The following is an 11174-nucleotide window of genomic DNA, read 5'->3' as shown; positions in this document are numbered from 1 at the left end:
TTGTGGAGACCTCAGGAAACTTACAATCATGGTGGAAAGCGAGAGAGAAGGAAAGGCACTTTCTTCACAAGTTGGCAGGCAAGACAGAGTGAATGAGTGAAAGGCGAGATGCCCCTTATAAAACCTCCAAATCTCGTGAGAACTCACTGTCACGAGAACAGCATGGGGGAACCACCCCCACGATCCAATCACTTCCCACCAGGTCCCTCCCTCGATACATGGGGATTATGGGGATTAAAATTCAAGATGAAATTTGGGTGGGGACACAGAGCAAAACCATATCAACTTGGGAAGCTGAGGTGGGAGGATCGCTTGAGCCCAGAAGGTTGAGGCCTGCAATGACCTGTGATTGGACCTGGATGGATGACAGAGGGAAAAAAAAAAAAAGAAAAGAAAAAGAAAATAAACAGGTGATAGCAATTTTAACAGTACATTTTATTTAACCCAATGTATCCCAAACATTTTTATTTTAACATGTAATCAATATAAAAATTTTTAATATTTTACTTTTTTTATACTTATGACACATCTCAATTTGAACACTCACCCTTGATTGGAAATAATCTACATTTAGATTTCATAAAATTTACAGGGGGAAAAATGTACATTCAGAAACCCAAGTCGCTCTAAAACTATTTTATAATTTTCCAGTAACTGAATTGAGTATTAGTTTTAAATTTTAAATGTAAATTAAAATTAAATGAAACTAAAAATCCAGGCCAGGTGCAGGGACTCACATATGTAAACCCAGCACTTTGGGAGGCCAAGGCAGGAGGATCACTTGAGCCTAGGTGTTTGAGACCAGCCTGGGCAACAAGGGAGACTCCGTATCTACAAAATGAAAAAGAAATAAAAAGAAAACCTAGCTGGGGATGGTGGTATGTGCCTGTGGTCCCAGCTACTGGGGAGGCTGAGGTGGGAGGATCACTTGGAACCAGGAGGACAAGCTTGCAGTGAGCCATGATTACGCCACTGCACTCTGGTCAACAGAGGGAGACCCTGTTAAAAAAAAAAAAAAAAAAAAAAACACCTAAACATTCAGTTCCTCAGTCACAATAGCCACGTTTGGCTGCCACATGTGTCTAGTGGCTACCATACTGAATAGCAAAAAACTAGAGTCACTTCATTTTCTCATGGGATTTTGAAAAATTATTCCAAATTTAAGTGAACAACACATGAACAATTTATTCATATGTTTAAGGATTCTTGCTGTATTAGTTTTCTATTGCTGCTGCAATAAATTACCACAACCTTCATAACTTAAAGCTATACAAATTTATTATTTTGCAGTTCTGGAGGTCAAAAGTCTGATACTGGTCTCATTGGGCTAAAATCAAGGGTTGGCAGGGCTGTGTTCCTTCTGGAGTTTCTGGAAAAGAATTCATTTCCTTCTTTTAGAGGCTGCCTACATCACTTGGATCATGGCCCCTGTCCCCTACCTTCTTAATCACCATTACTGCATCTCTCTGACCAGTCTTCCATTGTCATATCTCCCTCTGACCACATGTTAATGAGTGGTGGTATCTCATTTTGGTTTTAATTTTCATTTCTTTTTCCTGTGATAATTTGCTATCTGTAGTCTTTTTTAGTGAAGTGTCTATTAAACTCCTTTACCCATGCTTAAATGCTGCTTGTTTTCCTATAATTCAATTTGGAGAATTCTTATATTCCAGCTGTAAGTCCTTTATCAAATGTATAATTTGCAAATGCTTTCTCAAAGTCCTTAGCTTATCTTTTTCTTTCTCTTTCTTTCTTTCTTTCTTCTTTCCTTCTTTCTTCTTTCTTTCTCTTTCTTTCTTTCTCTTCTTTCCTCTTTCTTTCTTTCTTTCTTTTCTTCTTTCTTTCTTTCTTTCTTTCTTTCTTTCTTTCTTTCTTCTTCTTTCTTCTTCTCTTTCTTTCCTCTTTCTTTCTTTTTCTTCTTTCTTTCTCTTCTTTCTCTCTTCTTTCTCTCTTTCTTTCTTTTTTTTTTTTTTTTTTTTTTTTTTTTTTTTTATTATACTTTAAGTTCTAGGGTACATGTGCATAACGTTTATATCATGTATAACTCCCCAATGCAATCCCTCCCTCCTCCCCCCTCCCCATGATAGGCCCCAGTGTGTGATGTTCCCCTTCCCGAGTCCAAGTGATCTCATTGTTCAGTTCCCACCTATGAGTGAGAACATGCGGTGTTTGGTTTTCTCTTCTTGTGATAGTTTGCTAAGAATGATGGTTTCCAGCTGCATCCATGTCCCTACAAAGGACGCAAACTCATCCTTTTTGATGGCTGCATAGTATTCCATGGTGTATATGTGCCACATTTTCTTAATCCAGTCTGTCACAGATGGACATTTGGGTTGATTCCAAGTCTTTGCTATTGTGAATAGTGCCGCAATAAACATACGTGTGCATGTGTCTTTGTAGTAGAGTAATTATAATCCTTTGGGTATATACCCAGTAGTGGGATGACTGGGTCATATGGTACATCTAGATCTAGATCCTTGAGGAATCGCCATACTGTTTTCCATAATGGTTGAACTAGTTTACAATCCCACCAACAGTGTAAAAGTGTTCCTATTTCTCCACATCCTCTCCAACACCTGTTGTTTCCTGACTTCTTAATGATTGCCATTCTAACTGGTGTGAGATGGTATCTCATTGTGGTTTTGATTTGCATTTCTCTGATGGCGAGTGATGATGAGCATTTTTTCATGTGTCTGTTGGCTGTATGGATGTCTTCTTTTGAGAAATGTCTGTTCATATCCTTTCCCCACTTTTTGATGGGGTTGTTTGTTTTTTTCTTGTATATTTGTTTGAGTTCTTTGTAGATTCTGGATATTAGCCCTTTGTCAGATGAGTAGGTTGCAAAAATTTTCTCCCATTCTGTAGGTTGCCTGTTCACTCTGATGGTAGTTTCTTTAGCTGTGCAAAAGCTCTTTAGTTTAATTAGATCCCATGTGTCAATTTTGGCTTTTGCTGCCGTTGCTTTTGGTGTTTTAGACATGAAGTCCTTGCCCATGCCTATGTCCTGAATGGTACTACCTAGATTTTCTTCTAGGGTTTTTATGGTATTAGATCTAACATTTAAGTCTCTAATCCATCTTGAATTAATTTTCGTATAAGGGGTAAGGAAAGGATCCAGTTTCAGCTTTCTACTTATGGCTAGCCAATTTTCCCAGCACCATTTATTAAATAGGAATCCTTTCCCCATTTCTTGTTTCTCTCAGGTTTGTCAAAGATCAGATGGCTGTAGATGTGTGGTATTATTTCTGAGGACTCTGTTCTGTTCCATTGGTCTATATCTCTGTTATGGTACCAGTACCATGCTGTTTTGGTTACTGTAGCCTTGTAGTATAGTTTGAAGTCAGGTAGCGTGACGCCTCCAGCTTTGTCCTTTTGACTTAGGATTGCCTTGGCAATGCGGGCTCTTTTTTGGTTCCATATGAACTTTAAAGCAGTTTTTTCCAATTCTGTGAAGAAAGTCATTGGTAGCTTGATGGGGATGGCATTGAATCTATAAATCACCTTGGGCAGTATGGCCATTTTCACGATATTGATTCTTCCTATCCATGAGCATGGTATGTTCTTCCATTTGTTTGTGTCCTCTTTGATTTCACTGAGCAGTGGTTTGTAGTTCTCCTTGAAGAGGTCCTTTACATCCCTTGTAAGCTGGATTCCTAGGTATTTGATTCTCTTTGAAGCAATTGTGAATGGAAGTTCATTCCTGATTTGGCTCTCTGCTTGTCTGTTACTGGTGTATAAGAATGCTTGTGATTTTTGCACATTAATTTGTATCCTGAGACTTTGCTGAAGTTGCTTATCAGCTTCAGGAGATTTTGGGCTGAGACGATGGGGTTTTCTAAATATACAATCATGTCATCTGCAAACAGGGACAATTTGACTTCTTCTTTTCCTAACTGGATACCCTTGATTTCTTTCTCTTGCCTGATTGCCCTAGCCAGAACTTCCAACACTATGTTGAATAGGAGTGGTGAGAGAGGGCATCCCTGTCTTGTGCCAGTTTTCAAAGGGAATTTTTCCAGTTTTTGCCCATTCAGTATGATATTAGCTGTGGGTTTGTCATAAATAGCTCTTATTATTTTGAGGTACGTTCCATCAATACCGAATTTATTGAGCGTTTTTAGCATAAAGGGCTGTTGAATTTTGTCAAAAGCCTTTTCTGCATCTATTGAGATAATCATGTGGTTCTTGTCTTTGGTTCTGTTTATATGCTGGATTACATTTATTGATTTGCGAATGTTGAACCAGCCTTGCATCCCAGGGATGAAGCCCACTTGATCATGGTGGATAAGCTTTTTGATGTGCTGCTGAATCCGGTTTGCCAGTATTTTATTGAGAATTTTTGCATCGATGTTCATCAGGGATATTGTTCTAAAATTCTCTTTTTTTGTTGTGTCTCTGCCAGGCTTTGGTATCAGGATGATTTTGGCCTCATAAAATGAGTTAGGGAGGATTCCCTCTTTTTCTATTGATTGAAATAGTTTCAGAAGGACTGGTACCAGCTCCTCCTTGTACCTCTGGTAGAATTCAGCTGTGAATCCATCTGGTCCTGGACTTTTTTTGGTGGGTAGGCTATTAATTGTTGCCTCAATTTCAGAGCCTGCTATTGGTCTATTCAGGGATTCAACTTCTTCCTGGTTTAGTCTTGGAAGAGTGTAAGTGTCCAGGAATTATCCATTTCTTCTAGATTTTCTAGTTGATTTGCGTAGAGGCATTTATAGTATTCTCTGATGGTTGATTGTATTCCTGTGGGGTCGGTGGTGATATCCCCTTTATCATTTTTTATTGCGTCTATTTGATTCCTCTCTCTTTTCTTCTTTATTAGTCTAGCTAGCGGTCTGTCAATTTTGTTGATCTTTTCAAAAAACCAACTCCTGGATTCATTGATTTTTTGGAGGGTTTTTTGTGTCTCTATCTCCTTCAGTTCTGCTCTGATCTTAGTTATTTCTTGCCTTCTGCTAGCTTTTGAATGTGTTTGCTCTTGCCTCTCTAGTTCTTTTAATTGTGATGTTAGAGTGTCAATTTTAGATCTTTCCTGCTCTCTCTTGTGGGCGTTTAGTGCTATAAATTTCCCTCTACACACTGCTTTAAATGTGTCCCAGAGATTCTGGTATGTTGTATCTTTGTTCTCATTGGTTTCAAAGAACATCTTTATTTCTGCTTTCATTTCGTTATGTACCCAGTAGTCGTTCAGGAGCAGGTTGTTCAGTTTCCATGTAGTTGAGCGTTTTGATTGAGTTTCTTAGTCCTGAGTTCTAGTTTGATTGCACTGTGGTCTGAGAGACAGTTTGTTATAATTTCTGTTCTTGTACATTTGCTGAGGAGTGCTTTACTTCCAATTATGTGGTCAATTTTGGAATAAGTGCGATGTGGTGCTGAGAAGAATGTATATTCTGTTGATTTGGGGTGGAGAGTTCTATAGATGTCTATTAGGTCCGCTTGGTGCAGAGATGAGTTCAATTCCTGGATATCCTTGTTAACTTTCTGTCTCGTTGATCTGTCTAATGTTGACAGTGGAGTGTTGAAGTCTCCCATTATTATTGTATGGGAGTCTAAGTCTCTTTGTAGGTCTCTAAGGACTTGCTTTATGAATCTGGGTGCTCCTGTATTGGGTGCATATATATTTAGGAGAGTTAGCTCTTCCTGTTGAATTGATCCCTTTACCATTATGTAATGGCCTTCTTTGTCTCTTTTGATCTTTGATAGTTTAAAGTCTGTTTTATCAGAGACTAGGATTGCAACCCCTGCTTTTTTTTGTTCTCCATTTGCTTGGTAGATCTTCCTCCATCCCTTTATTTTGAGCCTATGTATGTCTCTGCATGTGAGATGGGTCTTCTGAATACAGCAGACTGATGGGTCTTGACTCTTGATCCAGTTTGCCAGTCTGTGTCTTTTAATTGGAGCATTTAGTCCATTTGCATTTAAGGTTAATATTGTTATGTGTGAACTTGATCCTGTCATTATGATATTAACTGGTTATTTTGCTCGTTAGTTGATGCAGTTTCTTCCTAGCCTCGATGGTCTTTACATTTTGGCATGTTTTTGCAATGGCTGGTACCGGTTGTTCCTTTCCATGTTTAGGGCTTCCTTCAGGGTCTCTTGTAAGGCAGGCATGGTGGTGACAAAATCTCTAAGCATTTGCTTATCTGTAAAGGATTTTATTTCTCCTTCACTGATGAAGCTTAGTTTGGCTGGATATGAAATTCTGGGTTGAAAATTCTTTTCTTTAAGAATGTTGAATATTGGCCCCCACTCTCCTCTAGCTTGTAGAGTTTCTGCCGAGAGGTCTGCTGTTATTCTGATGGGCTTCCCTTTGTGGGTAACCCGACCTTTCTCTCTGGGTGCCCTTAAGATTTTTTCCTTCATTTCAACTTTGGTGAATCTGGCAATTATGTGTCTTGGAGTTGCTCTTCTGGAGGAGTATCTTTGTGGCGTTCTCTGTATTTCCTGAATTTGAATGTTGGCCTGCCCTACTAGGTTGGGGAAGTTCTCCTGGATGATATCCTGAAGAGTGTTTTCCAACTTGGTTCCATTTTCCCCCTCACTTTCAGGCACCCCAATCAGACGTAGATTTGGTCTTTTTACATAATCCCATACTTCTTGCAGGCTTTGTTCATTTCTTTTTCTTCTTTTTCTTTTGGTTTTCTCTTCTCGCTTCATTTCATTCATTTGATCCTCAATCGCTGATACTCTTTCTTCCAGTTGATCGAGTCGGTTACTGAAGCTTGTGCATTTGTCACGTATTTCTTGTGTCATGGTTTTCATCTCTGTCATTTCGTTTATGATCTCTGCATTAATTAGTCTAGCTGTCAATTCTTCCACTTTTTTTTCAAGATTTTTAGTTTCTTTGCGCTGGGTACGTAATTCCTCCTTTAGCTCTGAGAGGTTTGATGGACTGAAGCCTTCTTCTCTCATCTCGTCAAAGTCATTCTCTGACCAGCTTTGATCGTTGCTGGCGATGGGCTGCGCTCCTTTGCAGGGGGAGATGCGCTCTTATTTTTTGAATTTCCAGCTTTTCTGCCCTGCTTCTTCCCCATCTTTGTGGTTTTATCTGTCTCTGGTCTTTGATGATGGTGACGTACTGATGGGGTTTTGGTATAGGTGTCCTTCCTGTTTGATAGTTTTCCGTCTGACAGTCCTTCACTGTCTGTTGGTCTGTTGGAGATTGCTTGAGGTCCACTCCAGACCCTGTTTGCCTGGGTATCAGCAGCAGAGGTTGCCGAAGATAGAATATTGCTGAACAGCGAGTGTACCTGTCTGATTCTTCCTTTGGAAGTTTCCTCTCAGGGGTGACTCCACCCTGTGAGGTGTGGGGTGTCAGACTGCCCCTAGTGGGGGATGTCTCCCAGCTAGGCTACTCAGGGGTCAGGGACCCACCTGAGCAGGCAGTCTGTCCGTTCTCAGATCTCAACCTCCGCGTTAGGAGATCCACGGCTCCCCCCAAAGCTGTCAGACAGAGTCGTTCGGGTCTACAGCGGCCCCCGCTGCTTCCCCTATTGGACTGCAGCTGTGCGCTGTCCGCAGAGGTAGAGTCTACAGAGACAGGCAGGCTTCCTTGAGCTGCTGTGAGCTCCACCCAGTTCGAGCTTCCCAGCGGCTTTGTTTACCTACTTAAGCCTCAGCAATGGTGGGCGCCCCTCCCCCAGCCTCGCTGCTGCCTTGTGGATAGATCGCCGCAGACTGCTGTGTTAGCAGTGAGGGAGGCTCCGTGGGCATGGGACCCTCCCGGCCAGGTGTGGGATATATTCTCCTGGTGTGCCTGTTTCCTTAAAGCGCAGTATTGGGGTGGGAGTTACCCGATTTTCCAGGTGTTGTGTGTCTCAGTTCCCCTGGCTAGGAAAACGGATTTCCTTCCCCCTTGCGCTTCCAGGTGAGGCGATGCCTCGCCCTGCTTCAGCTCACGCTGGTCAGGCTGCAACAGCTGACCAGCACCGATTGTCCGGCACTCCCTAGAGAGATGACCCCAGTACCTCAGTTGAAAATGTAGAAATCACCGGTCTTCTGTGTCGCTCGCACTGGGAGTTGGAGACTGGAGCTGTCCTATTCGGCCATCTTGCTCCGCCCCCCCCTTTCTTTTTTCTTGCTTTCTTCTTCTTTCTTTCTTTTTCTTGTCTTTCTTTTTTTTTTTTTTTTTTTTTGAGGTGAAGTCTTGCTGTGTTGCCCAGGCTGGAGTACACTGCAACCTCCACCTCCCGGGTTGAAGTTATTCTCCTGCCTCAGCCTCCCAAGTAGCTGGGATTACAGGGGTGTGTCACCACACTTGGCTAATTTTTGTATTTTTAGTAGAGATGGGGTTTCACCATGTTGGCCAGGCTGGTCTCGAACTCCTGACCTCAAGTGATCTGCCCACCTAGGCTTCCCAAAGTGCTGGGATTACTGGTGTGAGCCACTGCACCTGGCCCAGTACTTAAGATATTCTTTTAAGAATATCTTTCAAAGAGCAGAAGTTTTCAAGTTTGAAGTCAAATTTATCATAGCATTCTTTTTTGGATTGTGCTTTCAATGTCACATCTAAGAAATCGTTGCCTAGCTAATGTCACAAAAATTTTCTCCTTTGTTTCCTTCTAAAGATTTTGTAGTTTTACATTTAGGTCTATGAACCATCTTGAGTTATGTTTTATATAATACATGGTACAAGGTTTGGGTCTTCTTTGTGTGTGTATGTGGATATCCAATTGTTACACCATGTTTAAAAGACCATCCTTTCTTCACAATTGCGTTTGCACCTTTCAAATCAATTGGCTCCATTTCGAAACTCTCTATTCTGTTTCATTTTTATGTTGATATTACACTATCTTGATTACCATAGCCTTAAAATTAAAGTCTTGAAATAAGGTAAGTCCTCCAACTTTGTCCCTTTTCAAAGTTCTTTTTTTTTTTTTTTTTTTTTTTTTTGAGACAGAGTCTCGCTCTGTCGCCCAGGCTGGGGTGCAGTGGCCGGATCTCAGCTCACTGCTAGCTCCGCTTCCCGGGTTTACGCCATTCTCCTGCCTCAGCCTCCCGAGTAGCTGGGACCATAGGCGCCCGCCACCTCGCCCGGCTAGTTTTTTTTGTATTTTTTAGTAGAGACGGGGTTTCACCGTGTTAGCCAGGATGGTCTCGATCTCCTGACCTCGTGATCCGCCCATCTCGGCCTCCCAAAGTGCTGGGATTACAGGCTTGAGCCACCGCGCCCGGCCAAAGTTCTTTGGATTATTTCAGGTCCGAGGAATTTTAGAATTAGCATGTCAGTTTCTGAAACAAAAAACACCTGGGGGCGGGGATTTTGATTGAAAGTGAGTTGAGTCTGCAGATCAGTTTGAGACAAATTTACATCTTAACAATTTTGTGTCTTTGAGCTGTGAGCATGGTGTCTCTCCCTATTTATTTAGGTATTCTTTAATATCTCTCTGTAATATTTTAAAGATTTCAGTGTATGGGTCTTCCCTGGCTTTTGTCAGATCTATCATTATGTATTTACTTTTTTATGCTTTAAAATATTCTGTTCTGATATCTTCCAAACTTGCTAAACTCACTTATTAATTCTAGTAACTTTTTGTGGATTTCATCACATGCTCAACATAGATGATTTATGAATAAACAGGGATTTACAGTTTCTTTTCTAATCTCACTGCCTTTTCTTTTTTTTCTCTTGCTCTATTGCACTGGTTAGAACCTCTAATACAATATTGAATAGAGGTAATAAGAGCAGACATCTCTGTTAATCCCTGATCTTATGTGAAAAGCATTCATCCTTTCACTAAGTGTGATGTTAGCTATAGATTTTTTCATAGACACTTTTTATTAGGTTGAGGAAGCTTCCTTCTATTTCGTTTGGTAAGAGTTTTATGATTTTTTTTTTTCTTTTTTGAAATCAGCAATGGGTGTTAGATTTTTGTCAAATGCTTTTTCTGTATCATCTGAGATGATGATATGGTTTTTCTTTTTTAGCTTGTTAGTGTGATAAAATATTGATTGATCTTTGAATGTGAAAGCAACCTTGCATTTGTAAAATGAACTCCATTCGGTCATGATATGTTGTCCTTTTTATATACTGTTTGATTTGCTAAACTTTTGGGAAAAATTTTGCATCTATGTTCATAAGAATATTGATCTGCAGTTTCTTTTCTTATCATATCTTTGGTTTTGGTATCAGGGTAATGCTGGCATCATAAAATGAGTTGGGAAGTACTTTCCTTCAATTTTTTCAGAAACAGTTTATATAGAGTCAGTATTTTTTTCTCTCTCTCTTAATTGTTGATCAAATTCACCAGTCAAACCATCTGGGCCTGGAGGTTTTTCTGTGAAAAAAAATGTAACTGTAAATTCAATTTTTTTTTTCATAGAAATAGAGTAGTTCGTATCTTTCAAGGGATTTGTTCATTTTAGAATTTTTTGGCATGAAGTCTTTATAGTAATCCTCTAATGTCTTTCTAATACCAGCAAAATCTCTAGAGATGTCACTTTTCTCATTCCTGATATCAGTAATTTGTGTCTTCTCCCCTCACCTTCCCACAATCAGTTTGGCTAGGGGCTTATTGATTTTATTGATTTTCTCGAAGAACTAACTTTTACTTTAATTGATTTTCCCTATTGTTTTTCTGTTTTCTGTTTCACTGATTTCCTTTCTCATCTTTATGATTCCCTTTCTTATACTTACATTGGGTTTAACTTTCCTCTTTTTTAAAACTTCTAAAGGTGGAAGAAAAGTCACTGATTTGATACTTGCAGTGCTATAAATTTCTAAGTACTCTCTCAGCTGCATATTACCAAAGTTGATATACGGTATTCTCATTTGCATTCACTTCAAAACATTTTGTAAATTCCCATTTGATTTTTTTTTTTTTTAATTTAGAGACAGAGTCTTGCTTTGTTGCTCAGGCTGGAGAGCAGTGGCTAGTAAAACACAGTATGCTCCAGCCTCAAACTCCTGGGCTCAAGGGATCCCCACTGCAACAGCCTCCCATGTAGCTAGGACCACAGGCGCATGCCAGTACGCTCGGCTCTTCATTTGATTTCCAGACCCATGGTTAATTTAGATGCATATTATATTATTTTTCAATATTCACCAATTTTCCAGTTATCTTTCTGTTATTGATATTTAGTTCAATTGGATCATAATCAGAGAACATATTTCAACCTCCTGAGCTCAGTGATCCTTCTACCTCAGCCTCCCCAGGAGCTGGGACCATATACAT

This window comes from Trachypithecus francoisi, unplaced genomic scaffold, assembly GCF_009764315.1.
Source record: "Trachypithecus francoisi isolate TF-2019V2 unplaced genomic scaffold, Tfra_2.0 Lachesis_group3, whole genome shotgun sequence".
NCBI classification, from domain to species: Eukaryota; Metazoa; Chordata; class Mammalia; order Primates; family Cercopithecidae; genus Trachypithecus; species Trachypithecus francoisi.
This window is presented reverse-complemented; position numbering follows the sequence as displayed.